This window comes from Scyliorhinus torazame, chromosome 1 (assembly GCF_047496885.1).
Source record: "Scyliorhinus torazame isolate Kashiwa2021f chromosome 1, sScyTor2.1, whole genome shotgun sequence".
Classification (NCBI taxonomy): domain Eukaryota; kingdom Metazoa; phylum Chordata; class Chondrichthyes; order Carcharhiniformes; family Scyliorhinidae; genus Scyliorhinus; species Scyliorhinus torazame.
In genome coordinates, this window is record NC_092707.1 from 141,454,288 (window position 1) to 141,480,601 (window position 26,314).

Genomic DNA, 26,314 nt, shown 5'->3' on the forward strand with positions numbered 1-26,314 from the left:
TCTGTAGCACTCTACATTCCTTACTTTCAAATATACATCCAGCTCTCTTTTGAAACCTCCTATGGAATCCACCTCCACCACTCTCCTTGGCAGCGCATTCCAAAACCCAACAACTCTCCGAGTAAAGAGGTTTCTCCTCATCTCACTCCTAACTCTCTTGCTGGCCATCTTGAAATTGTGACCCTTAGTCACATATATACCAACTAGTGGAAACAGAATATCCTTCTTTATCCTGTCAAAACTGTTCAGAATTTTGAACACCTCAATAAGGTCACCTCTTGATGCACGATCAATTGCACAAAGACTTGAGTTGGATACAACTGAGGCTTTATTGCTCTAGGATGTGTGGCCTCCCACAGCAGCTGGTGAAATGGCTGCAGCATGGAGGACACACACATTTATACTCCGCCTACTGGGTGGAGCCAGCAGGCAGGGACAACCAACGTACCTGTAGTACAGGTCCTACCATACATCACCTAATAGAGGTGCAACAGTGGTTAACCACATTCACCCCCTGCTAAAATTGAGTCCGACGGGGTGGTGGAGAACTATATACAACAAATGGGTTTTACATTTACAATATTTGAGAGAAAAAATGTCTTTTGAAGTCCAGTGGACAAGTTAGAGGTTTAACCAATCCGGGGCCTAGATGTGCCGCTGGGAGTGACGTAGTGGTGGCGGCGATGACGATGGTGGTATGATGTTCGGTAACTCCGGGAGCGTGCCGAAATCCTGTTCATCCTCGGGTGTGGGCAGGGGAAGGACGGATGGTCCTGGGGGGGTTGCTGCTGGGAGCGCCGGGGGAAGGGAGGGTGGCGCCGGGCCGGGGGGGGTGTGTGTGTGTGGAACCTGCTGGTGCCAGGTCCCTGAGGGAGTCGGGGTACGCCACATAGGCATACTGGGGGTTTGCATGGAGCAATTGCACCCTCTCCACCAACGGGTCCGCCTTGTGGAGTCGGATGTGCCTACGGAGCAGGACGGGTCCTGGAGCTGCGAGCCAAGTCGGGAGCGACACTCCGGATGTGGACTTCCTGGGGAAGGCCAAAAGACGTTCAAGGGGTGTGTTGGGGTTAGTGGCGGTGCACAGTAGTGACCGAATGGAGTGCAGTGCATCAGGGAGGACCTCCTGCCAGCGGGAGGCCGGGAGGTTCCTGGACCGTAGGACCAGTTGAATGGCCCTCCATACCGCCCTGTTCTCCCTCTCTACCTGTCCGTTTCCCCGGGGGGGTTATAGCTTGTCGTCCTGCTGGAGGCGATACCCCTGCTGGGCAGGAATTGACTTGGCTCATCACTCATGAATGACGATCCCCTGTCACTGTGGATGTAGGCGGGGAAACCGAACAGAGCAAAGATTGTGTTGAGGGCTTTGATGACGGTGGCAGACGTCATGTTGGGGCATGGGATGGTGAAGGGGAACCTGGAGTACTCATCGACTACACTGAAAAAATACGTCTAACGGTCGGTGGAGAGGAGGAGCCCTTTGAAATCCACGCTGAGGCGCTCAAAGGGGCGGGAAGCCTTCACCAGGCATGCACGGTCCGGCCGGTAGAAGTGCGGCTTGCACTCCGCGCAGACCTGGCAGTCCCTGGTGATTGTCCGTACTTCCTCGATGGAGTAGGGCAGATTGCGGGCCTTAATAAAATGGTACAACTGTGTGTCTCCTGGGTGACAAAGGCTGTCATGCAGGGCCTGGAGTCGGTCTACTTGTGCGCTGGCACATGTACCTCGGGATAGGGCGCCTGAGGGCTCGTTGAGCTTGCCGGGGCGATACAAAATCTTGTAATTGTAGGTGGAGAGCTCGATCCTCCACCTCAAGATCTTATCATTTTTGATCTTGCCCCGCTGTGTGTTATTGAACATGAAGGCTACCGACCGTTGGTCAGTGAGGAGAGTGAATCTCCTGCCGGCCAGGTAATGCCTCCAATGCCGCACGGCTTCAACAATAGCTTGGGCCTCTTTTTCGATGGATGAGTGCCGAATTTCTGAGGCATGAAGGGTGCGGGAAAAGAATGCCACGGGTCTGCCTGCCTGATTGAGGATGGCGGCTAGGGCGACGTCTGATGCGTCGCTCTCTACTTGAAAGGGCAGTGTCTCGTCTACTATGTGCATCCCGGCCTTGGCGATATCGGCTCTGATATGGGCGAAGGCCTGTTATGCCTCAGCCGTCAGGGGAAAATGGGTGGACTGTATGAGTGGGCGGTCATTGTCCGCATAGTTTGGGATCCACTGGGCGTAGTATGAAAAGAACCCCAGGCAGCGTTTGAGGTCCTTGGAGCAGTGGGGGAAGGGAAACTCCATGAGGGGGTGCATGCGGTCGGGATCGGGCCCCAGAACTCCGTTCTGGACCACATAGCCGAGGATGGCTAGGCGGGTTGTGCTGAACACGCACTTCTCCTTGTTGTAGGTGAGGTTCAGGAGAGTGGCAGTGTGGAGAAATTTGGCAAGGTTGGCATTGTGGTCCTGCTGATCATGGCCGTAGATGGTGACATTGTCTAGGTACAGAAAGGTGGCCCGCAAACCGTACCGTTCGACCATTCGGTCCACCTCCCTTTGGAAGACCGAGACCCCTTTGGTGACGCCGAAAGGAACCCTGAGGAAGTGATATAGGCGACCGTCTGCCTCGAAGGCGGTGTATGGACGGTCCGATTTACGAATGGGGAGCTGATGGTAGGCGGATTTGAGGACTACCGTTGAGAAGACCCGGTACTGTGCAATCTGATTGACCATATCAGATATGCGTGGGAGGGGGTACGCGTCGAGCTGCGTGTACCGATTGATGGTCTGGCTGTAGTGCACAACCATTCTGTGTTTCTACCCAGTTTTAACTACTATCATTTGGGCTCTCCAGGGGCTATTGCTGGCCTCGATGATGCCCTCCCGAAGCAGCCGCTGGACCTCGGACCTGATGAAGGTCCTGTCCTGGGTGCTGTACCGTCTGCTCCTGGTGGTGACGGGTTTGCAATCCGGGGTTAGATATGCAAAGAGGGAAGGCGGATCGACCTTTAGGGTCGCGAGGCTGCACACAGTAAGGGGTGGTAGGGTTCCGCCGAATTTCAGGGAGCTAATCAGAGGGCGAGAATGGGAAATCCAGAGTGAGTAACTCACCTGACACCCAAAAGACTGCCCACCATCTACAAGGCACAGGAAAGGAGCGTAATGGAATTCTCCACACATTGCCTGGATTAGTGCAGCTCCAACAACACTCAAGAAGCTCAACACTAGCCAGGACAACGCAGCCCATTTGATTGGTGCCCCTATCACCATCTTAAACATTCACTTCCTCCGCCCCCGACTGTGGTGATGTGCATCACTGTAAATACATGTAAGCTAGCCAGACACTAGAGGGAGCACCAGAAACATCACACACACACACTCAACCAATAGATAAGTTAGATAGGAGGCGACCAATGGACATTCATGATACACAAGGAGGTGACACGACCACAGGGGGGCATTACACCAACCCATATATAAAGGACACCACACACATGATCTGCCCCTTTGGCCAGTGGAGACAGTCAGTGAGGAGAGGCACAGGGTTGATTCAATATTACACCCACCACGTGGAAGACAGCAGCTGGTTAGTCAGTTTAGGTAGCTATAATAGGATTAGCAGTAGTGTCGGACTCAAGTTATAAAAGTGTACATAGTGTAAATAAATGTGTCGAAGTTATCTACACGACTGGACCTTCCTTTGACAAATGCAACACAAGGAAGCCGCTTATGTTACAAAGGAAACATAACAAAACACCGACAACAGTGGCAGCCATGTGTATCATCTATAAGATGCACTGCAACAACTCACCAATGCTCCTGCGACAGCATCTTCCAAACCCCAACTTCTGCCACCTTTAGGGACAAGGGCAGCAGATACATGGGAACACCGCCACCTGCAAATTCCCTCCAAGCTACACACCATTCTGACTTGGAAATATATTACCGTTCCTTCACTTTTGCTGGGTAAAAATCCAGGAACTCTCCGCCTAACAGCATTGTGGGTGCACCACTTACATCATAGGGACTGCAGCGTTTCAAGAAGGCAGCTCACCACCACCTTCTCAAGGGAAATTATAGGGATGGGCAATAATTGCTAGTCTAGCCAGCAACAAATTCTTTCCAATGAAGGAATTTTTTAAAATGGTTTTGGATGCATGTGTATCTAGACCCCAACAAAAATTAGAATCTTCCCGGGAGGAGAAGAGAAAATTAGAGCTGCAAGATTAAATGGAATTGTGAGCAGACCAATTTCTTTTTCTAATTTATTTGCAAGTTATGAGCCATGCCGACAAGGCCACATATATTGATCATCCTCCTTCATTGATCATCCTGCCCAGACAGAATGGTGATTGACCTTCTCCTTGAATTGCAGCAATCCCTGACCAAATGCCCTCTTACACTGTTATGAGCAGCCTATATCAGAAAGACTCCACCATTTTGGTACCTGGCTCTATAGCTTTACTGCTTTATTATCCTAAATTTCCATTTATATATTTAAAATATCATTCCCATCACGCAGTATGCAATACTGCTACACATTTGATGGTGCCACCATGATTACTATGTTGTAAAAATTATATGATATTAACACTGTTTTAATATTGGAGCAATTTGGATAAAAGGAGCACTTTAAAGAAAAATGTGCAATTATAGAATGCCTTTCAGAACTTCAGAATGTTCCAAAACACTGTATAGCCAATGAGGTACTTTCTGTAATTACACTTGAACATATGGGGCGCGAGTTTCCATTCCCACGCCGGTTGGGAGAATCGCCTGGGCCGCCAAAATTTCCGGGCCCACGATTCTCCCAAGCAGCGGGAACGGGCCGGTCGAGTTTTGCGGGCCGCAGGCCAGAGAATCGCCGGAGATACCCAAAATGGCGATTCTCCGGCACCCCCGCGATTCTGAGGCCCGGATGGGCCGAGCGGCCAGGCCAAAACGGCGGGTTCCCCCCAGCGCCGTCCACACCTGGTCGCTACAGTCGTGGGCGGTGCGTGAACGCTGGGGGGGCGGCCTGTGGGGGGGCGAGGGGGGAACCTGCACCGGGCTTCACCATGAATGTGGGGTGGCCCGCGATCGGTGCCCACCGATCGTCGGGCCGTCCTCTCTGAAGGAGGACCTCCTTCCTTCCGCGGCCCCGCAAGATCCGTCCCCCATCTTCTTGCGGGGCGGATTTGGACAGGACGGCAACCACGCATGCGCGGATGACGTCCGTTATGCAGCGCCGGCCGCGTCATCTATGCAGCGCCGCCTTTACGCGGGCGACAAGGCCTGGCGCGGGTAGATGACGGGGCCCCGATACTGGGCCATTGTCAGGGCCTGAATCGGTCGGGACCGGGGCCGTTCCGCGCCGTCGTGAACCTCGACGGCGTTCATGACGGTGCGGCCACTTCGGCGTGGGGGTGGAGAATCCCACCCATGGTGCCCAATTAGCACACAGCAAGCTCCCAAACAGCAAAGAGTGAGCAGAGTTAATAATAAATATTGTCTGGGACACTGGGGCTAACTCTCCTTCTTGTCTTCAAAATAGTGCCTTGGGATCTTTTACGACTGCCTTTAGCAGGCAGGGCCTAGCTTTAGCACCTCATTCAAGAAGCAGAACTGCCTTGGTGCTCCACTGGGAGTCGGCCCAAGCTTTGTGTTCAGGGTCTGGATTTTACAGGGGGAGGCGGTGCATGTGAAAGAAAAGCCCAGCCAGCATGAAATGACACACAGCAGTCAGCAATAACAAGGAAAACGTGGGACTTCCATCACTCAGTGGTGTTTTGTTATGTTTCCTTTGTAACATAAGCGGCTTCCTTGTGTTGCATTTGTCAAGGAAGGTCGAGGCGTGTAAATAACTTCAAATCATTTATTTACACTATGTACACTTTTATAACTTGAGTTCGACACTACTGCTAATCCTATTGTAGCTACCTAACTGACTAACCAGCTGCTGTCTTCCACGTGGTGGGTGTGATAATGAATCAACCCTGTGTCTCTACTCACTGACTCTCGCCACTGGCCGAAGGGGGCTGATCATGTGTGTGGTGTCCTTTATGTATGGGTTGGTGTAATGCCCCCCTGTGGTCGTGTCACCTCCTTGTGTATCGTGAATGTCCATTGGTCGCCTCCTATCTAACCTATCTATTGGTTGAGTGTGTGTGTGTGATGTTTCTGGTGCTCCCTCTAGTGTCTGCCTAGCTTACATGTATTTACAGTGATGCACATCACCACATCCTCCCCTTTTTACATGTTCATATTTTCTGTACACTTGAAGAAAAACTGAACAAAGAACAGGTAGAGAAGGTAAGGTATATTTGGTCAAATGTCTCTCTTGGTTATGAACGCCATCAACAGGAACCAGGAAGTGGTCGAATCACTGTGCTGTCCGCTTTGGAGTCTTTTTCTTTTTTTCTTTTTATATTTGTGGTGGTGCTGTCGGGTGGCATCTTGTAGCTGATAGGTCGTTGACATTGAAAAGGTACCATCAACAGTATCATTCGAGGTCATGGATGTGCCAGATGTTGAAGTCGGATGAGACTGTGCATACTGGTTCTGGCCACATGCTGTGCTGCAAGGGTGATCCTGCTGAGAAGCGTTGAAGCATGTCGATTTGGAGACAGAATTGCTGCTCGCATCAATGTCTGGTGATGGTGTGAAACTAGAACCTTGCATCTGATAGGAATATGCTGTCTGGCCAGGCTGTGGTGCAGCAAATCCTGGGCAGTAACTAAGGCATCCAGTCTGTAGTGCAGATTGCGCTGGCGGTAGTCCTCCTTCGGTCTTGATTCCATTAGTGGGCAATCCGTAGTGCTGGCCTGTTTGAGAATATGCTGCATAGACTGCTGGCTGCTGCATGCCTGAATACTGGGTTTGTCCAGCATGAGCTGTCATTGGCCGCACTGTTGGTGTGGAACAAATGTGTGAACATAGCTGTGGTGAAAATTGGTGTATTCCTCTTGGACTGTAGCTGCTGCTTGTTATTGCTGAACCAGTGTGATTGTCATGTGATCCATCTCCTGTCGTTGTGGCATCTGCTGTCACCCTGAGCGTGCCATCACTAAGGTTGCGACACTGCCTGTCTGGAGTAAAATCTGGCTTACGTGAATCAGAGTCGGTGTTTGGTTGCTCCCCATCTGGAGTCTGGTCTGTTTTTTGTTGATGCTCCCCGTCCGGAGTCTTAGCAGGTTCACTGGAGTCAGCTGAGATTTCTTGAAGATGCACGTCTGGAGTCGGAACATGCAGGAATGCATTGACTAGTGGAGAGGATCGAGCAATTGAGGGTGGAAGTAGTGTGGTGTCACCGGAGTCACCAGTGGTCTCACAGTGATCGTCGAGTGCCTCTGTACGCACTAGCTGAGGTCTGTCACTTTGCACCTTTTGCATGGGAAGTGGGATGCTGTCGTCACTCGTTTCACATACCGTGGGTAGATCCTCGGTAGCTGCTTGCTGTTCACTAGGGTTGGGTAAATTGTCAGAGTTTTCATCTGGTGGTGAAAACAATGTGGGTGGACTGTCATTATCCTGCCGTTGTCCTTCATTTGGGCTTTTCTTCTTTGGAATTTGTTTGAGCCTTGTTCATTTCCCTCAATTTCTCCCATATGTTGGGCATCAAATGTTAGATCCAATGTTTCTTTCGTCATTGTACTAGTTTCCAAAGAACAGTCCGTTTCAATTTTCTTCTCAGTGACTTCATATGCATCCTTTTCTAATGTACATGCCTTCATAGTCTCTGGCTCTGATTTTGCTGGGACTGGCACAGTCACAGTCTCTCTTTTACTGTTCTCAATTGCCCACATTCTACTCCCCAGACATAAATGCTTACTCTCTGGAGTTAATGTGGTACAATGGATAATCGGGTCGGCCTTATCTGCATCTTCACCATCACTGGAAAGCACAATTGGTTCACTTGAAACTGCTGCGGGTTTTAAGTGCTTTATCTGGCAACTCGATGTCGGTGTCCTCAGGATTCTTGCTCCAATGTTCTGCTCATTTATCAGTGGAGTGTGCAGAGATTCAATGCGATTAATATTCCCATCAGGGGTTGAAGAGTCATTACTGACTAACTGCTGGTCTCTGAAGTTGGGACTTTGCGGTTTTGTGTTGAAGGGAGACAGTTGTCCCTGCTGTAGATATGATTCAGGTTGTGTTATTTCCATTAAATGAGGATCAATGTCTTGTCCATTTTTTCGATCCGTACTAAAGCAATGACAATTTTCAGTCTGCTCCTTGCAAGTTAGACATACAAGCAATTTATTTAGCAAATCCTCAGCATCCTTCTGTGACTGTGCAGCATTATTAATATCTCTTCGGCTAGAATGATCCTGAAGGTCAGCGCATTATCCTTTTTTCTTCGGGCTTGGAAGAGGCGATCCCTTTGGCTTGTCTTCATTTGGGCTTGAACAGTCATCAGCGCTGTGCCCTTCATTGTAGCATGATAGACCGTCATGGTCGTCCTGCTGTGCAGTGGAGCGTGGTAGGCTGTTATAGCCTTCTTGCTGTTTATGTGAGCATGGCAGACTTGCATCGTCTGCCGCTAGTTGGTCATAGGAGGTTGCTAGACACTCATGGTCTTGTTCCTGCAAGGACTGCGCATTGGAGTCTTGCTTTGCTTCTATCGTGGAGGCTGTCCACGAGCTCTCTGTGGAGGCTTGTGATACTGGAGTCAACTCTTGTTCGTGCAAGGACTGCGCTCTGGAGTCTTGCGTTTCTGCAATTGTGGAGTCTGTCCACGAGCTTGCTGTGGAGTCTTGTGACACTGGAGTCACGTCTTGTTCCTGCAAGGACTGCGGTGTGGAGTCTTGCATGTCTTCTTTCGTAGAGTCAGGAACCCTGAGGGGGGCGTGGACCACACTCTGTGTGGCAGCAGGCCGCTCTCTGTGGGCTTGTACCGCTTTCTGTCTCTTAATTTCAGGCTGCAGCATCATCCTGCACTGATGAGTTAGGACGTCATATCTGCTGGGTTGAAGATCCTCAAATCCAAAAAATGAATCCGCATCTGCGTCGGATTCAATGCGGGGGTCACCAATGTGCAACACAAAAGGTTTGTCCGAGTCGTAGACGTATAGGACCATGGAGCTGTCATTGGGCTCGCGAGGTCCAGAAAAAATGTAAAGGTCGGTATCATCGGTTTGTGCGTAGGTAACTGCTTGTTGCAAGGTTCTTCAGAGGTTAAATTCATTTCCTGGTTCAATTTGAGGCATTGTGCTTTCATTCCAGGTGAAGGAAGGTTGTTTTACAGCTTTAAAAGATGTTTTCTTTGATTTGGGACGTTTTCCCTTTAAATTGGTGCGGTCTGGGGCCTCTGACGTCATGACGCGCGTGACGTAGCCCGTAGGAAGTGATTGCGCATGCGCAGATCGCTGTTCCTTTACCGATGGCCATTTTCTTGATTGCGCATGCACGGCGCCTCGCGCATGCGCAAACGAACCTTCCGGTTCTGCACACTTCTCGCGCAACTGCGCTAGTGTAGTCCCTTTAGCAAGATGGCCACCGACCTCAACCCAAATCGCTCTCTGGTCCGGGCCCTCGGCCTCGAGGTGAGTACTGGCGCTTCTCTTACCTTTCCTTGCCAATTGGAGTGTGTTTTCCTCACAGTATTTGCCGAATTTGTCCAGGGCTGCCTGGAAGTCGTACCTGTTTTGCCCCTTGGAGAACTTGAATTTTTAAAAGATTTCTTCTGCTCTTGCACCGGCGATGGTGAGGAGAAACTCTACTTTTTCATCATCGGCCAGGTCTTTAAGTTCAGCTGCCACCAGTAGAATTCAAACGCTTGCCGGAATCGCTGCCAGTTCTCACGGAGATCGCCGGGGCACTGGAGCGGCAGTGGAATCGGGAGCCCATACATCTTGCCTGGGTATTACTGGTTGTCACTGTACGCTGAGGTATGGCTATCTGGATTTCAGCAGTTCACTACTGGTACCATGTTTTGTTATGTTTTCTTTGTAACATAAGTGGCTTCCTTGTGTTGCATTTGTCAAGGAAGGTCGAGACATGTAAATAACTTCAACTCATTTATTTACACTATGTACACTTTTATAACTTGAGTTCGACACTACTGCTAATCCTATTGTAGCTACCTAAACTGACTAACCAGCTGCTGTCTTCCACGTGGTGGGTGTAATAATGAATCAACCCTGTGCCTCTCCTCACTGACTGTCTCCACTGGCCGAAGGGGGCTGATCATGTGTGTGTTTTCCTTTATGTATGGGTTGGTGTAATGCCCCCCCTGTGGTCGTGTCACCTCCTTGTGTATCGTGAATGTCCATTGGTCGCCTCCCACCTAACCTATCTATTGGTTGAGTGTGTGTGTGTGTGTGATGTTTCTGGTGCTCCCTCTAGTGTCTGTCTAGCTTGCATGTATTTACAGTGATGCACATCACCACAAATGGGAGGACGTCCTGCCCTTATGAGTTGCTGGCAGCACCAGAGCTCAGTAGTGGCCACTGGCAAGATTGCAAGCAGGCCCAGGAAGAAGGGCTCAGTGGATCCCAGATGCAGGTAAGTTAGCAGTATTGTCAGGGAAGGATTGGCACCTGATCGAGTGAGCTGAGAGGGGGGGGGGGTGGAGGGGGGGGGGGGGGGGGGCGGGCGTGGGGGGTGGGGGGGTGGGGGGAGTTTTGCAGTGCAGGGAGGAAGGAAAGGATGCTACCAACTAAGCGTTGGGAAAGGGGGTGCCCTCCAGCTATGGGGGGGTGGGGTTGTTAAAATCCAGCTCCATGTCTCCAGAGTGGGAATTGAAACAACAACCTAGTGAATCAGATGTGAGAGTGGCACCATTTGCATCACAGCTGACACAAGAGTGGTGCAACCTTGTAAAGCTTCCTACATGTGTATGGTATAATATCAAATCTCAGAAATAAGGATGACCTGATGTTAAATTTTGTCAAATAGAGCGCAATGAATACGAGTACAATTACGCAAACACACTAACTTGCAAAGAATCCCACATTGTTCAAATATCAGGCGATTGTTTTGTATTGATGAACGTCAAACAATAAATTATTACTCTGTGTTATGGACAAGGTAAAACAGTGATGGATTCATATGCATGAATGATAATTACCCACTCATACGTTATGAAATCTAAGATGATCGGAACCAACATTCATTGGCAAGGCTATCAAAAACATCCATCACTAAATATAGACCAAGTGACCTGACCCACTGCACTAAATATAGGATAATATAGGCATTTTGATGAGTTTCCTAAGAAATGAATAGATCTTGGGTCATGATGAGGAAACTGTTATGACTGCCCACTACTGATAGCATGTTATGTTCCTTGTATTGTTCTCCAAGATAGCCAAAGTCATAGTGTTGACAAAGAACATAAAGCTATATGTTTGAATCAAAACTAGTTTATTTTACACTACTTAAATTGGTTCGCAAACTCTACTGAGTAACAATTAACAAAATAATAGTATTGAATCTATGATAAAGTAATTAATTATCTCTCTAATATATATAACCTACACTCTAACTCAACTTCACACTATCCTTCTACATCAACTTCCCCAACAGCTTCTCCCAGAATGCGTAGAGGTGCAGCCTTTTATAAGACTACTTAGTGATGCCATCTAGTGTTGATATACATGAACATCATCTTGTTAACCCTTTTATTATACATATCAATACAGAAAGTATTGTCCACCATGGGGAATTTCTGTCTTCCAACATAGAATCATAGAATTTACAGTGCAGAAGGAGGCCATTCGGCTCATTGAGTCTGCACCGGCTCCTGCAAAGAGCACCCTACCTAAGCCTACACCTCCATCCTGTCCCTGTAACCCAGTAACCTCACCTAACCTAACGGCAATTTAGTGTGGCCAATCCACCTAACCAGCACATCTTTGGACTGTGGGAGGAAACCGGAGAACCCGGAGGAAACCCACACAGACACGGGAAGAACATGCGAACTCCACACAGACGGTGACCCAAGCCGAGAATCAAACCTGGGACCATGGAGCTGTGAAGCAACTGCTAATCATTGTGCTGCAGTGCCGCCCATCAGAGTGTTGGCCAGTTGACATTTTTCAGCACATGATCTTATGGAAATAGCCTCATGATTTCTATGGTACAATGCAAGCACGCAAAATAAATTGGCAATATGTTTCAGCTGTACATTGGGATATCATTTTTGTGATGACATTGTATAAATAGCACATGCTAAGATATTAATAATATTAATTTGTGATGCTCGGCACACCTGGCGAGATCGAATGAGATCTCACTGGGCGAGATCCAGATTTGCATATTTAGGCTAATTTAAATATGTCGCCGCCCAATCCTCCCGAGGCCTGGGAACAAACATCCGTGCCTGGGAGACCTCACCATGGCGTCGTTTAGCACTGGTCCACAGAAACGTGGAGCAGGCATAACGGCAACTGGCAAGGGGGAGGGGGGTGGTCTCCCAGGCCATTGGAAGCCTCCAGGTAGTCGGGTTCTGGGCAGGGTGGTACCCTGATGGGCCCGCTGGCACCTGGGCACCTTGGCACTGCCAGGATACCTGGGTGGCATTGCCAGGCTGGAATAGAAACTGCCAAGTTGGCAGTGCCAAGGTGCTCAGGTGCCAGATTGTGGCGGGGAGAGCCCTGCCCTTAAGAGGTGGGGTGGGGCAGGGTCTCCAGGACCCCATTCGATGGAAGTTGGGATATTGGGGGGAGTTCGAAGGCCGCGGTTGTGTGTCTGAGGGGGGGGAATCGAGAGATCGGGGTGGCATTTAAAAATGGCCCGTCAGTGCAGGAAATGAGGTAAGTGTAGCCTCTGTGGGGCGACCCTGAGTGAAGACTGAAAAAAAATCAGAGTTCCGTTGATAGCAGGGTTGTTCTCGGCACTGCAGGCCGGAAGACCCCGCTATATGCGCCCAAAACGGGACTCTGTTTTTTGCATGTTAAATCACGCCTGGTTAAGCTAGACGTTCAGTCATTCCCTGAGGAAAGTTAGGTTAATCTGAAATGCTGAGAGAGAGCAAAGAACTGTCTGAAAGTCCATCATCCTCAGGGCAGCTCTTCATTATATTTAGCACTGAGAGGGCACTGTACCAAAACAGAAACAACACCTTACGTATTGGGTTTATTCTTACAAGAAAGTTCTTGGCTCAGCTCCAACAGTTCAAAGAAATTCCAAATTTCTCCACAGGCCAGCCCAGCAAAGCTCATTTTCTACTCGGTTCCAACAAAATGTACCACCCTGGTTAATCTTGGACCTCAAGCCTGGATTTGCATTTGTTTGTAATTAGCTCACAATCCGAAAAGAAGAAAAAGGGAAATAACTCCAATTTAATAGCTTAATAACATTAAAGCCATACCTGAATAATGTATTACAATTTGTACATTGTTAAATCTGATCAGAGCTTTGGTGAGTTTATTGAAGGAGGCATGAAAAGGCTGCATGCACATAAAATGTCAGGTTTAATACTTCTCAAAACAAAAATTCAAAATTCCACAGTTCAACTGTCTACAACTCATGCTGTTTTGATGTTGACTTGGAAACTGACTTCTTGCTACAATGTCAGTGTAAAGCTTCCATGGCTTTTTCCCCTGTGTCAGATTTAGCAAGCATTGAGTGTAATTGAAAGTTATGTGGGTGGTAAATCACCCTGAGAGTGCAGAGGTAACAGAAAGGCTTCCTACTCATCAAAAGAAGATGCTTACAGAGGCAGAGGAGGGTACGGTATAAATATTCCATTGTGGAATAATTAGAACAAGTAAAACACCTTTGGGATTATCAATAAATTGCAATATTGCCGTAAATGGAATGTAACTGAAAATAGCCATTGCACATAAATGCCAGGCAGTGCCTCTTCAAAGGGGCCCTTTGGGAGCCCTTAGTGTCCGTGGTAACTGAGTCCACTTTGATCGTATTGATCAAAGGAGTTATTTTACTATCCCCACAACCAAAAGCTGAAACTATTGCCTAAGAGTTCGAAGAAGTAGTTAAATTAATGTTTAATGTTCAAAGTCAGAGCCCGGGATCATTCATACACATTTACTGAATTGTCAATATTGTACAGAATGTATTTTGTTCACATGGGGAACATTTCTCTTCTACTAATTCCACTTAAGTGCTTCAATTGGTGCATTCCTATAATAGCAGCCCCCACCCCCATATTCGTCAGGTTCTGCAATCTCAGGAAATTAATTGAAGCTTAGACCTTGAATTTAGTTCCCCACCACCTCTGCTCCATTCCTGCCTTGTGGAAGCCCAGCCATCAAGTGGAGGCTGTGGTTTAAGTGTAATGGGGTGAGGGGGGGAGGGGGGTGGACACACGCACCAATTCCTTCCCTATGCCAATTTGGTTTATTGCAATGTTCAAATACGGCCAGAAAGGACATTGATTCCAAGTTTGTGATACTCTCTGTAAGTGCTATATGTAGGTTGGACTCTGACAATATCACCAGGGCCTGATCTGGGTGATGCTTGAGTGGGAGACATGGACTGGTGGCCAACACTCCAGACCAAACCGCCTGGGAACTCAGTTGAAGGCCAGAAATGGTTTGCAAATGCAAATCTTTATTCTTAAACATTCTGCTTCCCTGTGGACCGTGTGAACAACAGTTTTTCAAGGACCACTAGGAGACCTCCTTTGCTATCCACCCTCTGCCAATCAGGGTTCTCCCCATGAGAGCTTTGGGCTGGATTCTCTGACCCGGCGCAGGGTCGGAGAATCCCCGGGGGGAGGTGTGAATCCCGCCTCGCCGCACCGACGCCGGCTGCCCTATTCTCCTGCACTATTTTTCGGTGGCTGTTATTTGTTTTAAAATCACCAGAGGATCGATTTAGTCTTTAGATTACAGAGAGAGAGACTAATACCCCTTCTGGCTGTGACTGCAGCAATCTAGCTCTGAAAACGAAACTAAACACACCCTACAGCCAACAGCCTAAAATTGAAGTAAAAAGCTGACAGACCGCCCAGCTCCACCCACACTCTGACATCACTGATAAACACACATTTCTTAAAGGTACATTTCTTAAACACCCACTTCTTAAAGGTACTCACATGACAAGAGGCTCAAAGCAGCGGACCCCGCCCCTCACCCTGAGGATCCAGCCGCCCATCAGTCCTGGGAGGGACGCAAAGGAAGAGACCCGCGACGGCCCATGGTGTACAGGCATTGCTGGTCTTTCGAACAGGAGACATCGCGTGCCACAGGAGCTTCCACCTCAACAAAGAGACGGTGCGGCACCTGTGCTATGTCCTCGCGGATTTGCTACCACATAGGGAAGGAGGACACCCACTCTCTGTGACTTTAAAGACCACCGCAGCTCTAAACTTTCACGCCTCGGGATTATTCCAGGGCTCCAGCAGGGACCTATCTGGCATCTCACAGGCCACAGCCCACTGGTGCATCTGGCAGGTCACGGATGCCCTGTATGCCCAGATGGAACACTACATCGTCTTTGACATGGACCAAGCCCAGCAAGATGGCCGGGCAGCAGGTTTCTCCGCCATCGTGGGGATGTCCCACGTCCAGGGGCTAATAGATGCTACGCACATTGTCCTGTGCTCACCAGGCCATCTGGGGGTGCCCTATGTCACCGAAAGGAGCTCCACTCCCTAAAGCTCATGTGCGATCACCAGATGAAGATAATGCACGTGTGTGCATGTTTCCCGGGAACTGTGCACGACAGCTACATCCTGCGGCAGGCGGTCATCCCTGCTCTCTTCGAGGAGCACCCCAGGATGGGCAGCTGGCTCTTGGGGGTTCAGGGGGATCCTCTGAGGACTTGGCTAATGAGGCCAATATGGACACCGGTGACTGAAGCGGAGACCCGGTATAACAAGGCCCATGTGGCCACCCAGGCTGTCTCCGAGCGGTGCGTCGGACTCGTCAAGATGCGATTCCGATGCCTCAAATGCTCCTGTGGTGCACTCCAGTACATCGCCCGGGTTGCCCACTTTGTGATCCTCCTGGTCAGTGCCCATAGAGTACTGGGGTTCACCTTGGGATTGAGGGCAGCTGGTTCGAGCCTTGGCTGCCCCTGCATTGGCTCTGCCAACCCTGGAGGTTCCCCATGGTCTGCACCATCGTGTCGATGCCCTCAGTGACTCTCCTCAGTGATTGGGCCATGCTCTGCAGTGCCTCGGTAATGCCCACCTGCGACTGGGACAAGCTCCGCACTAGCTCGGCCATTCCCATCTGAGAGTGGGATATGTCCAGCAGAACCTCATCAAGGTCAGCCTGGTACTGGGTCACACCCTCAGCGAGTCGGATATTGTGCTGAGACCCTCAGCCATGGCCATCACCGACTGCGCGATGTCTTGGATACCAACACTAATGCTGCCGACGTCGTGCACCAGGCTCTCCACTGCGATCGTGATCCTAGCAGTGTTGGCCTCAGTGCCACGCATTGCCGGCGACATCATCTGTGCCCGTAGCCTCTGGGACTCCTCCTATGGATCTGCTGGAGGGATGTTGACATCTCCCTCTGAATATCCGGGCTGCTCCCTATCATCTCAATCAACTCCGGGTACCTCTGTTCCGCAGGCTCAGCATCTGCCTGGGATGAGGTGGCGGCAGCTGTGAGCTTGGGGAGTGTGGCCAGGAGGACTGGCCTCCAGCACTGAAAAAAGGTCAACGACCAACACCGAGCAGCACGAGTGAGTAGACACCAACGCCCATAGGACCCCCACCCCTCCCTCTTCAACATCCCCAACCCTCCCTCCACACACCCCTCCCACCACTATGAACCATGAGTGCAGCTAACCATGCACCATACCCCCTCTGTGTCTCCTCAGGAAAAGCTCTCCCAGAATCGGCGGGAGAGGGCCCAGACTGGTGTATTTACATTCACCACATTCACCCCCTGTAAAAAAATAAAGTCCGGCGGGGGTGATGGGTCACAAGTTCAGCCGGTCCGGCGCCCGGATCGTACGCTGCGACCGCCGAAGCACTGGTGTTGCAGCCGCTTCAGGTGGCTGGGGAAGTGGGTCCGGTGCAGCCCCAGGGGTGGACTCCGGGAGCGGCTCTTCCTGAGCTTCATTCCTGCGACTGGTGTGCCGGGTGGAAGGGAGCGCAGGAGCCAAATGGGCGCGGGGGCGCTGGGCATGGGAGAAAGAGCGGGGTACAGCGCGTGGGGGGGGGGGGTTACTGTGGACATAGTGGTGGAGGAGCCTATGGGCGCAAGGTCTCGGAGGGAGACGGTATCCTGTCGACCATCGGGGTGCTCAACATATGCGTAGTGTGGGTTTGAGTGCAGGAGCTGGACCCTCTCTACCAGGGGATCGGTCTTATGTGTCCGAACGTGTTTCCGGAACAGGGTGAAGACACTGTGCAGGGCTCTGATAACAGTGGGGGTGGTCATATCGGGGCACGGGATGGCAAACGGGAAACGGGAGAACTCATCAATAATATTGAGAAAGTAGGTATTGCGATTATTCGAGGGGAGGGGCCCTTTGAAATCAATACTGAGGCGTTCAAAGGGCCACGTCGCCTTCACCAGGTGGGCCTTATCTGGTCGCTAGAAGTGCGGTTTACACTCCGCACAGATTTGGCAGTCCCTGGTTACAGCTTTGACTTCCTCGGTGGAGTAGGGCAGGTTGCGGGCCTTGATATAATGGGCGAGCCGGGTGGCCCCCGGGTGGCAGAGATCGTCGTGGATAGCCCGTAGTCGGTCCTCTTGCGCACTGGCGCATGTGCCGTGGGACAGGGCATCTAGGGGACTCATTGAGCTTCACAGGACGATATACTATATCGTAATTATAGGTGGAGTGTTCGATTCTCCACCTCAAGATCTTATCGTTCTTGATTTTGCCCCGCTGCGTATTGTCGAACGCGAAGGCAACCGATCGTTGGTTGGTGACGAGGGTAAACCTCCTACCAGCAAGGTAGTGCCTCCAGTGCCATACGGCTTCCACGATGGCTTGAGCCTCTTTTTCAACCGAGGAGTGTCGAAGTTCAGAGGCGGTGAGGGTGCGTGAAAAACACGCAATCGGTCTGCCTGCTTGATTGCGAGTGGTGGCGAGAGCGACCTCTGATGCGTTGCTCACCACCTGAAAGGGGACAAACTCGTCCACCGCGTGCATCACGGCTTTGGCGATGTCCGCCTTGATGCAGTTGAAGGCCTGGCGGGCCTCGGCTGCCAGAGGGAAAAGGGTGGCCTTAGGTAGTGGGCGGGCTTTGTCCGCATACTGGGGGATCCACTGACCGTAGTAGGAAAAATATCCAAGGCACCTTTTGAGGGCCTTGGGACAGTGAAGGAGAGGGAGTTGCAGGAGGGGGCGCAGACGGTCAGGGTCGGGCCCTAGGACTCCATTTTCCATGACGTAGCTGAGGATAGCTAGCCTGGTGGTACGAAAACACATTTCTCCTTATAGGTGAGATAAAGTTTTTGGGCGGTTTGGAGAAATAGGTGGAGGTTGGCGTCGTGGTCCTGCTGATCATGGCCGCAGGTGATGACGTTGTCCAAGTACGGAAACGTGGCCCGCAGCCCGTACTGGTCCACCATTCGGTCCATTGCTCATTGGAAGACCGAAACCCAGTTCGTGACGCCAAAAGGGATCTGGAGGAAATGAAAAAGGCGGCCGTCTGCCTCAAACGCTGTGTTGTGGCGATCCTCCGGACGGATTGGGAGCTGGTGGTATGCAGACTTCAGATCCACTGTGGAGAGCACGCGGTAGTGAGCGATCTGATTGACCATGTCTGCAATCCGGGGAAGGGGGTACGCATCAAGTTGCGTAAACCGGTTAATGGTCTGGCTGTAATCAACCACCATCCGGAGCTTCTCCCCGGTCTTGACGACCACCACCTGAGCTCTCCAGGGGCTATTGCTGGCCTCTATGACTCCTTCCTGCAAGAGACGCAGTACCTCAGGCCTAATAAATATTCTGTCCTGCATGCTATATCGCCTGCTGCGAGTGGCTACTGGCTTGCAATCAGCGGTGGGATTAGAGGGAAGAGGGAAGGAGGGTCGACTTTCAGAGTGGCTAGGCTGCACACAGTGAGTGGGGGCAGGGGTCCGCCAAAGCTAAGTGTCAGGTTCTTGAGATTACATTGAAAATCGAGCCATAAAAGGAGGGGGGGGCGCAGAGATCTGGGAGCACGTACAGCTGGAAATTAGTGTACTCAGCGCCCTGTACCACTAAGGTTACTGTAGTGCACCCTCGGATTTGTACCGAGTGCGACCCGGAGGTGAGGGAAATTGTTTGCTTCGCTGGGAATATCAGGAGCGAGCAGCAGCTTACCAGATCCGGGTGGATGAAACTCTCGGTGCTCCCGGAGTCGAACAGGCAAGGTGTCCCGTACCCGTTAACCCGGACGGCCATCATTGAGCTCTTGAGGTGCTTGGGTCGCGACTGGTCCAAGGTGACTGCGCTGAGCTGAGGGTAACGGCGGCCCCCCGGTGACTGTCCGAGCAGGTCGTACACGTCGAGCAGCGTAGCAGATGGCGTCCAAGATGGCGGCCCCCATTGATCAAGCGTGGCGGGCATCGAGGAAGATGACGTCCAAGATGGTGGCCCCCATGGTTCGCACATGGCCGGCCGCATGGGGGAGGATGGCCAAAATGGCGTCCCCCGTGAGTGGCACATGCTGTGCGGAGTTGGAGTTGGCAGGCATGCTGCCACATTGCGAGGTCTGCGGGCCTGAGAGTCGGTAGACCGGGTCTGAGAGTCCGCGCGCTTAGGCTTGGCAAGGCAGACCTTGGCGAAGTGCTGTTGAGGGTGTTGAGGCAGGCCGCAAAAATAACAAGTCAACCCCCCATGATGACCGGGTGGGCATGCAGCACAGGCCTGGGGTAGTTTCTGGTCGGGAGCCCACGAGGGGGTCGAGTGTTCAGCCGGAAATGCAGTGAGGCTCTGGAAAGCGACCTCCAGTGAAGTCGCCAGTTTCACCGTCTCGTCCAGGTCCTGGGCCCCTTTCTCGAGCAGTCACTTCTGCACGTAATTTGATCTGACCCCCGCAATGTAGACGTCTCGGACGGCGAGCTCCATGTGCTGAGTGGCCGTAACGGCCTGATAGTTGCAGTTGCGCGTGAGGGCTTTGAGGTCGCGCAGATAGTCGTCGATTGACTCCCTGGGGCGCTGGCGTCGAGTAGTGAGAATATGTCACGCGTAGACATCGTTCACAGGCCGCACGTAGATGCGCTCGAGGATTGCGAGAGCGGCGGTATATGAGGTGGCCTCTTCGAGTTGCACAGAAATGCGGTGACTCACCCGTGCGTGGAGGAGACTCAATTTTTGTTCGTCCGTGATGGATAGCGTCGTGACGTGCCAAGGTAGACCTTGAAACACCGCAGCCAGTGTGAAAAAATTTCCTTCGCCTCCACGGCCTGTGGATCGAGCTCCGGTCTGTCAGGTTTGGTGGCTGACTCCATAATCGTTTTTGTTCAGATAGTTAATTAAATTGATGCGACCATCAATTCACTCAAGGACTCGTGTCGGAGTAAAACAATGGTTTTAATTAACTATCAACTTTGTCTGCCTGCGACTGGTAGATACTGAGGACAGTCCCACAGGCCAGCTACTCTTATACTCCTTCAAAGGGGCGGAGCCATGGGCAGAGCCCGTACATGCTCCAACATCCTCCAACATCTCCCCCTGTGGATGAAGCCCTACAATGGCCCACAGATAAAACCCACAGGGTTAATAACATAGAACATAACTGGTAAATTAACTGTATTTACAAACATAGAACATAACTGGTGAATTAATTGTACTTACATTCACCACAGATAAGTTGAAGACCTACTTCCGAGAGCATCATTTGGTCCTGCCCCTTTTAGACGGAGCTACGACTCCAGCGTTTAGGAGGACTTGGTTAAATCATGTGAGGCACAGAGGTTGTCGGGAGGCCCGCTGGAGGGCTCTTCCCGGATTCTCCAGCCTCCTTAGGCTCTCACTCGGGTCCAGTGACTACACTTTATAATTATTTAATTAGCTGCTACGAATGGTCCTGAGATTGTGAAAGGTTCCAAAAATAAATACAAGCCTTCCTTTCTGCAATCATGTACTCTACTCACATGACTAGACTTAAAGGGCTGGATTTTGCTGAGGGCATTTCATGTTCAAGACCTTTTTGCCGTTTATTGCAAGGTAATTTGAGCATACAAGGAAGGAAGCGTTGTTACAACTCTACAGGGCCATAGTGAAACTGCATATGGAGAGTACTCCTTAAGAAACAATATTGGTCAGACCACATTTGGAGTATTGTGGTTAGTTCTGGGCACCTTATTTAAGGAAGGATGTTAAAGCCCTGGAGAGAGTGCAGAGGAGACTTACTAGAATGATACCAGGAATGAGGAATTTTAGATACAAGGGAAGATTGGAGAAATTGGGCTTGTTCTCCCTTGGAGTAGAGAAGATTAAGAGGTGTGGTAAACCACTGTTGCACCTCTATTAGGTGATGTATGGTAGGACCTGTACTACTGGTACGTTGGTAGTCCCTGCCTGCTGGCTCCGCCCAGTAGGCGGAGTATAAATGTGTGCCCCCTCCATGCTGAAGCCATTTCGCCAGCTGCTGTGGGAGGCCACACATCTTAGAGCAATAAAGTCTCAGTTGTATCCAACTCAAGTCTTTGTGCCATTGATCGTGCATCAATTTATTGCTCTAAGATTTTCAAAAGATGGACCTCCGAATCAAACTGGATCGCCTGCAGCTGGATCCGCAATCAAGCGAGGCCAAAAAGGACTTTCGGCACTGGCTAGCTTGCTTCGAGGCGTACATCAACTCAGCGCCCAGCCCTGTCTCGGAGGCTCAGAAAATACAGATCCTGTACTCAAGGTTGAGCTGCAACGTCTTTCCGCTAATCCAGGACGCGCCAAACTGCGCCAAAGCCATGACGCTTCTCAAAGAAAATTACGCGCAGAAGACGAACATGCTCTTCGCCAGGCACATACTTGCCACTCGCTCTCAACTCCCTGGTGAGTCTATAGAAGACTTCTGGCCGGCCCTAATCCCACTCGTCCGGGACTGTGACTGTCAGGCCGTTACGGCCACGGTACATTCAAACCTCCTTATGCGGGACGCATTCGTTACAGGGATTGGGTCGGACCTCATACGCCAGCGACTGTTAGAAGAGGCCACGCTCGATCTAGCAGAGACAAAGAAGCTAGCACTCTCTATGACGGTCGCATCACGCAACATTCAGGCCTACACCCCCAGCCGCGCAGCCCACCCCTCCTACGCATCGTGGACCACACAGACGGCCCCCTAGCGGGGCCTTACACAGCCAATATGCCTGCGCCACGCGCCAGACAGCGAACGCCGGGGGCCCCGATGTTATTTTTGAGGCCAGTAGAAACACCCCCGCCAACGCTGCCTGGCCCGCGCTACCCTTTGTAAGTCTTGCGGTAAGAAGGGGCACTTCGCCGCGGTGTGCCAGGCCCGTGCAGTCACCGCTATCGCCCCCACCCCCCTCATTTATGGACAATGGGCGCCGCCATCCTCACCTCCCAGACGACGCGCGGCCAGTGGGGGCCACCATCTTCTCCCCCTCAGACCACACGCAGCCAGTGGGCGCCGGCATCTTCTCCCCCTCAGACCAAGCGCAGCCAGTGAGCGCCGCCATCTTCCCCTCCGCACAACATGTGCGGCCCATGGGCGCCGCCATCTTGTCCAACCCCCCCGCCACGTACGGCGCATGGGCGTCTGCCATTTTGTCTTCCTCAAGATCGTCAGGCGCCACCATCTTGTCTCCCCCACGGCACATGGGCACCGCCAGCATTCCAGGACCTGTGCCTCCCGGGATTCCCATCATCCGACATAAGTGACGACTGACCACGACTCGCCTCAGTGACCATCGACCAGTCTCGTCCGCACAACCTGGCCACCGCATCGACCAGCGTTAAAATCGATGGACACGTGACCTCTTGCCTGCTGGACTCCGGGAGCACCGAAAGCTTTATCTACCCAGATACGGTAAGGCGCTGCTTCCTCGTGGTACACCCCGCCAACCAAAGAATCTCCCTGGCCTCCGGATCCCATTCCGTGGTGATCCAGGGGTACTGTATGGTCACGCTCACGGTCCAGGGCGTAGAATTCAGCGGCTTCCGCCTCTACGTCCTCCTTAACCTCTGCGCTGCCCTACTACTCGGCCTGGACTTTCAGTATTTATAAGGTCCAGTTCAGTTTCTGGTCAATATTAAGCCTCAGGGTGTTGATAGAGGGGGATTCAGGGGTGGTAATGCTATTGAATGTCAATGGGAGATAGTTAAGATTCTCTCTTACTGGAGATGGTTATTACCTAACACTTGCTTGCCATGAATGTTACTTGCCTCTTCTCAACTGAAAACTGAATGTTGTCCAGGTTCTGTTGCCTATGGGCACGGGACGACTTCAGTATCTGAGAATTGCAAATGGTGCTGGACATCATGCAATCATCAACAACCATCCCCACTGTGAAGCAGGCAATCCTGTAGTTTTGTGGTCACCATTACTGAGACTAGCTTTAATTGAATTTACATTCTCCCGGCTGCCATACTGAAATTTGAACCCATGTCCCCAGGTTATTAGCCTGGGCCTTTGAATTACTTTTCCAGTGACATTGCCAATATGTTGCTGCCTCCCCCTAATTCTGTTGTCTTCCAATACCTTAGCACAAGGTAGCATAGAGCAGGAATCAAATAATTGGTGATCAGGAGCAGGAACCATGTCTAGTTTCTCCTTCTGGCCTATGAACGCTGAGAGCAATTAAAGTGCCCATCACCCAGCTTCTGGTCTGTTAAAGAACTGCACGGCAAGAATCAAACCTGCGAACCTCTCCTTTGAAAGCATCAGCAATGATGGTTACATGTTTGACTGTTTTGTCAGCCTAGCCTGAGTAAGGTGGAATAGCTACACAAACTGAGAACCCTGTAGAAATACAACATCGACCTTCAGGCATTTAACTGAACTAATAGAAACATCCGAGAAAGCTGAGGCTTTAAAAAAAATGTACATTAAGGTAAGATTGACACATCACCTTACTGAGTTTAAAAATTCTTTATATACGCACATGTATAAAATAAAAATAATATATGCTAAAGGTCACAAAAGGTGTTCTTGAGGTGCAGTTTGTGGTGTTCCTACCCCCAGGGCAGAAACTCCAGGTTCAAGTCCCACTTCAGGACTTGAGGGCCGCGGAAGGTGCGTTCATGATGTGGCCAAACATGTTGATAATCAGCCTGTCAATCTTTCCAAGTACCGGAAGGTAAGTGTGGCCAACTTCCTGCCGTAGTGCAGAAGGGTAATGGCAAGCCGCTGTAATATTTTGCCAAGCGTAATCAAAGACCAATCCAATGGAATTCCAACCCCCTCATAAGACAATGGTGCCAGAAGGAGGAGAAATATCTATTTGCATCAATATCTGTTTCAGCAAACCAAGCTCAAATGAAGCCTTCAAAAAGTTTCATTTTTAATGCATTAAGTAATCTGCACCAAATGGATTTTTGCACAGGTCAATTTGGGGCAGGGCTTTCCCCATCCCGAATCAGGGTGTTAAGTAGGTTGGCAAAAGAAAAGGTGTTGGCGGCCTACATGTCACTCTCGGCTCTGCTGATTTTCCTGAGGACGGTAGAGGAGCAGGGATCCGAGGGAAAGTGAAGCCACCCGTTTCGTTCATTGGGCAAATTGAAGTCAGGAGGGTGCTTATTCCAAACTCGCGTGCTGACCTCCTGTGGTTTTGCCAGGTGCCGGCAGCTGTGAGGAGCTCTCCAGTGCTGACCCACTCCAGCCTGGTGGGGACTGTGTTGTTCACTGCAACAAAAAAAAGGTGAAAGTTTGGATCCCAAAAAACCTACTGAACAGCAATAAAACTTTTACTAACCAGCCTTTCGCTATCCAACCCTGGGTCTTGGTTCCCCCTATGCCCAGGCCACTTCGATGATGAAGATCGTCTGTTGTACTTATATTAGAGGTTGTACGGTAGAACCTGCACTACAGGTTCGCCTGTGGCCCCTGCCTGCTGGCTCCGCCCAGGAGGTGGGGTATAAATATGCGTGTCCTCCAGCTCGCAGCCATTTCGCCAGCTGCTGTGGGAGGCCACACATCTGATACCAATAAAGCCTCAGTTTGGATTCAACTTTCGTCTTTAAGTCAAATTGATCGTGCCTCAATTTATTGGTATCAGTTTCGAAGGTGGACTTCCGTATTAAACCAGATCGCCTGCAGCTGGATCCGCACTCAAGCGACGCCAGAAAGGACTACCAGCACTGGCTAGCTTGCTTTGAAGCGGATATCAACGCGGTGCCGACCCCTGTTCCAGAGGCTCAGAAGATCCAGATCTTATATTCCAGGCTCAGCTCCAAAGTCTTCCTGCTGAACCAGGATGCGGCAAACTACGCCAAAGGCATGACTCGACTCAAGGGCAATTATGAGCAGAAGACAAACACGCTCTTCGCCAGGCACGCGCTCGCAACTCGTTCTCAACTATCGGGTGAGTCCATAGAAGACTTCTGGAGGGCCCTAATCCCACTAGTCTGGGACCGTGACCGCCAGGACGTTACAGCTAAGGAACACTCAGACCTCCTTATGAGGGACGCCTTTGTGACCGGAATTGGGTCAGATATCATACGTCAGTGGCTCCTAGAAGGGGCCACGCGCAACCTCGCATAGACTAAAATGCTAGCGCTCTCCATGACGGTCGCCCTGCGCAACGTCCAGTCCTACGCCCCCAGCCACGCAGTCCACCCTTCCTACGCTTCATGGAGCTCACAGGCAGCCACCCCTGCTCACCCAATACGCCTGCGCTACACGCCAGCCAGCAAACCCCGGGGGGCCCCGATGCGGCTTTTGCGGCCAGCAAAAGCACCCCCGCCAACGCTGCCCGGCCTGCGCTGCCCTTTGTAAAGCCTGCGGGAAGAAGGGCCATTTTGCCGCGGTGTGCCAGGCCCGGTCAGTGGCTGCAATCGCCCCCCCCTCCCCCCCAGACACGGACAATGGGCGCCGCCATCTTCTCCTCCCGCCCAGACCATGTGCGATCAGTGGGCGCCGCCATCTTCTCCTCCGCGCAACACGTGCGTTTCATGGGCGCCGCCATCTTTCTCCACCCCCGCAACGTGCGTTCCATGGGCGCCGCCATTTTGTAACCCTCAAGATCTCCGGCCACCACCATCTTGTCTACCCCCCAGCACATGGACACCACCAGCATTCCAAGATCGGAACTCAATGGCCACCCCATTACCCGACAACCAACCAAGGCTTGCCTCCATGTCACTCGACCAGTCTCGCCCGCAGAACCTGACCAACGCATCCACCAGCGTGAAAGTCGACGGCCATGTGACCTCTTGCCTGCTGTTCTCCGGGAGCACCGAGAGCTTTATACACCCAGATACGGTAAGGCGCTGCTCCCTCACGATACACCCCACCAATCAAAAAATCTCCATGGCCTCCAGATCCCATTGCGTAGCGATCCGGGG

At 51.2% G+C, this 26,314-nt stretch overlaps 1 long non-coding RNA gene across 1 annotated transcript in view; it reads right to left on the bottom strand.

Moving 5' to 3' along the window:
• Positions 1-20,780, bottom strand: part of LOC140429736 (uncharacterized) — a 322,292-nt gene extending 301,512 nt beyond the window's left edge. The window contains exon 1 of the long non-coding RNA XR_011949180.1: positions 20,642-20,780. This is a non-coding gene — a long non-coding RNA (uncharacterized lncRNA). The remainder of the gene's footprint in view (positions 1-20,641) is intronic.
• Between the last annotated feature and the right edge of the window lie 5,534 nt (positions 20,781-26,314).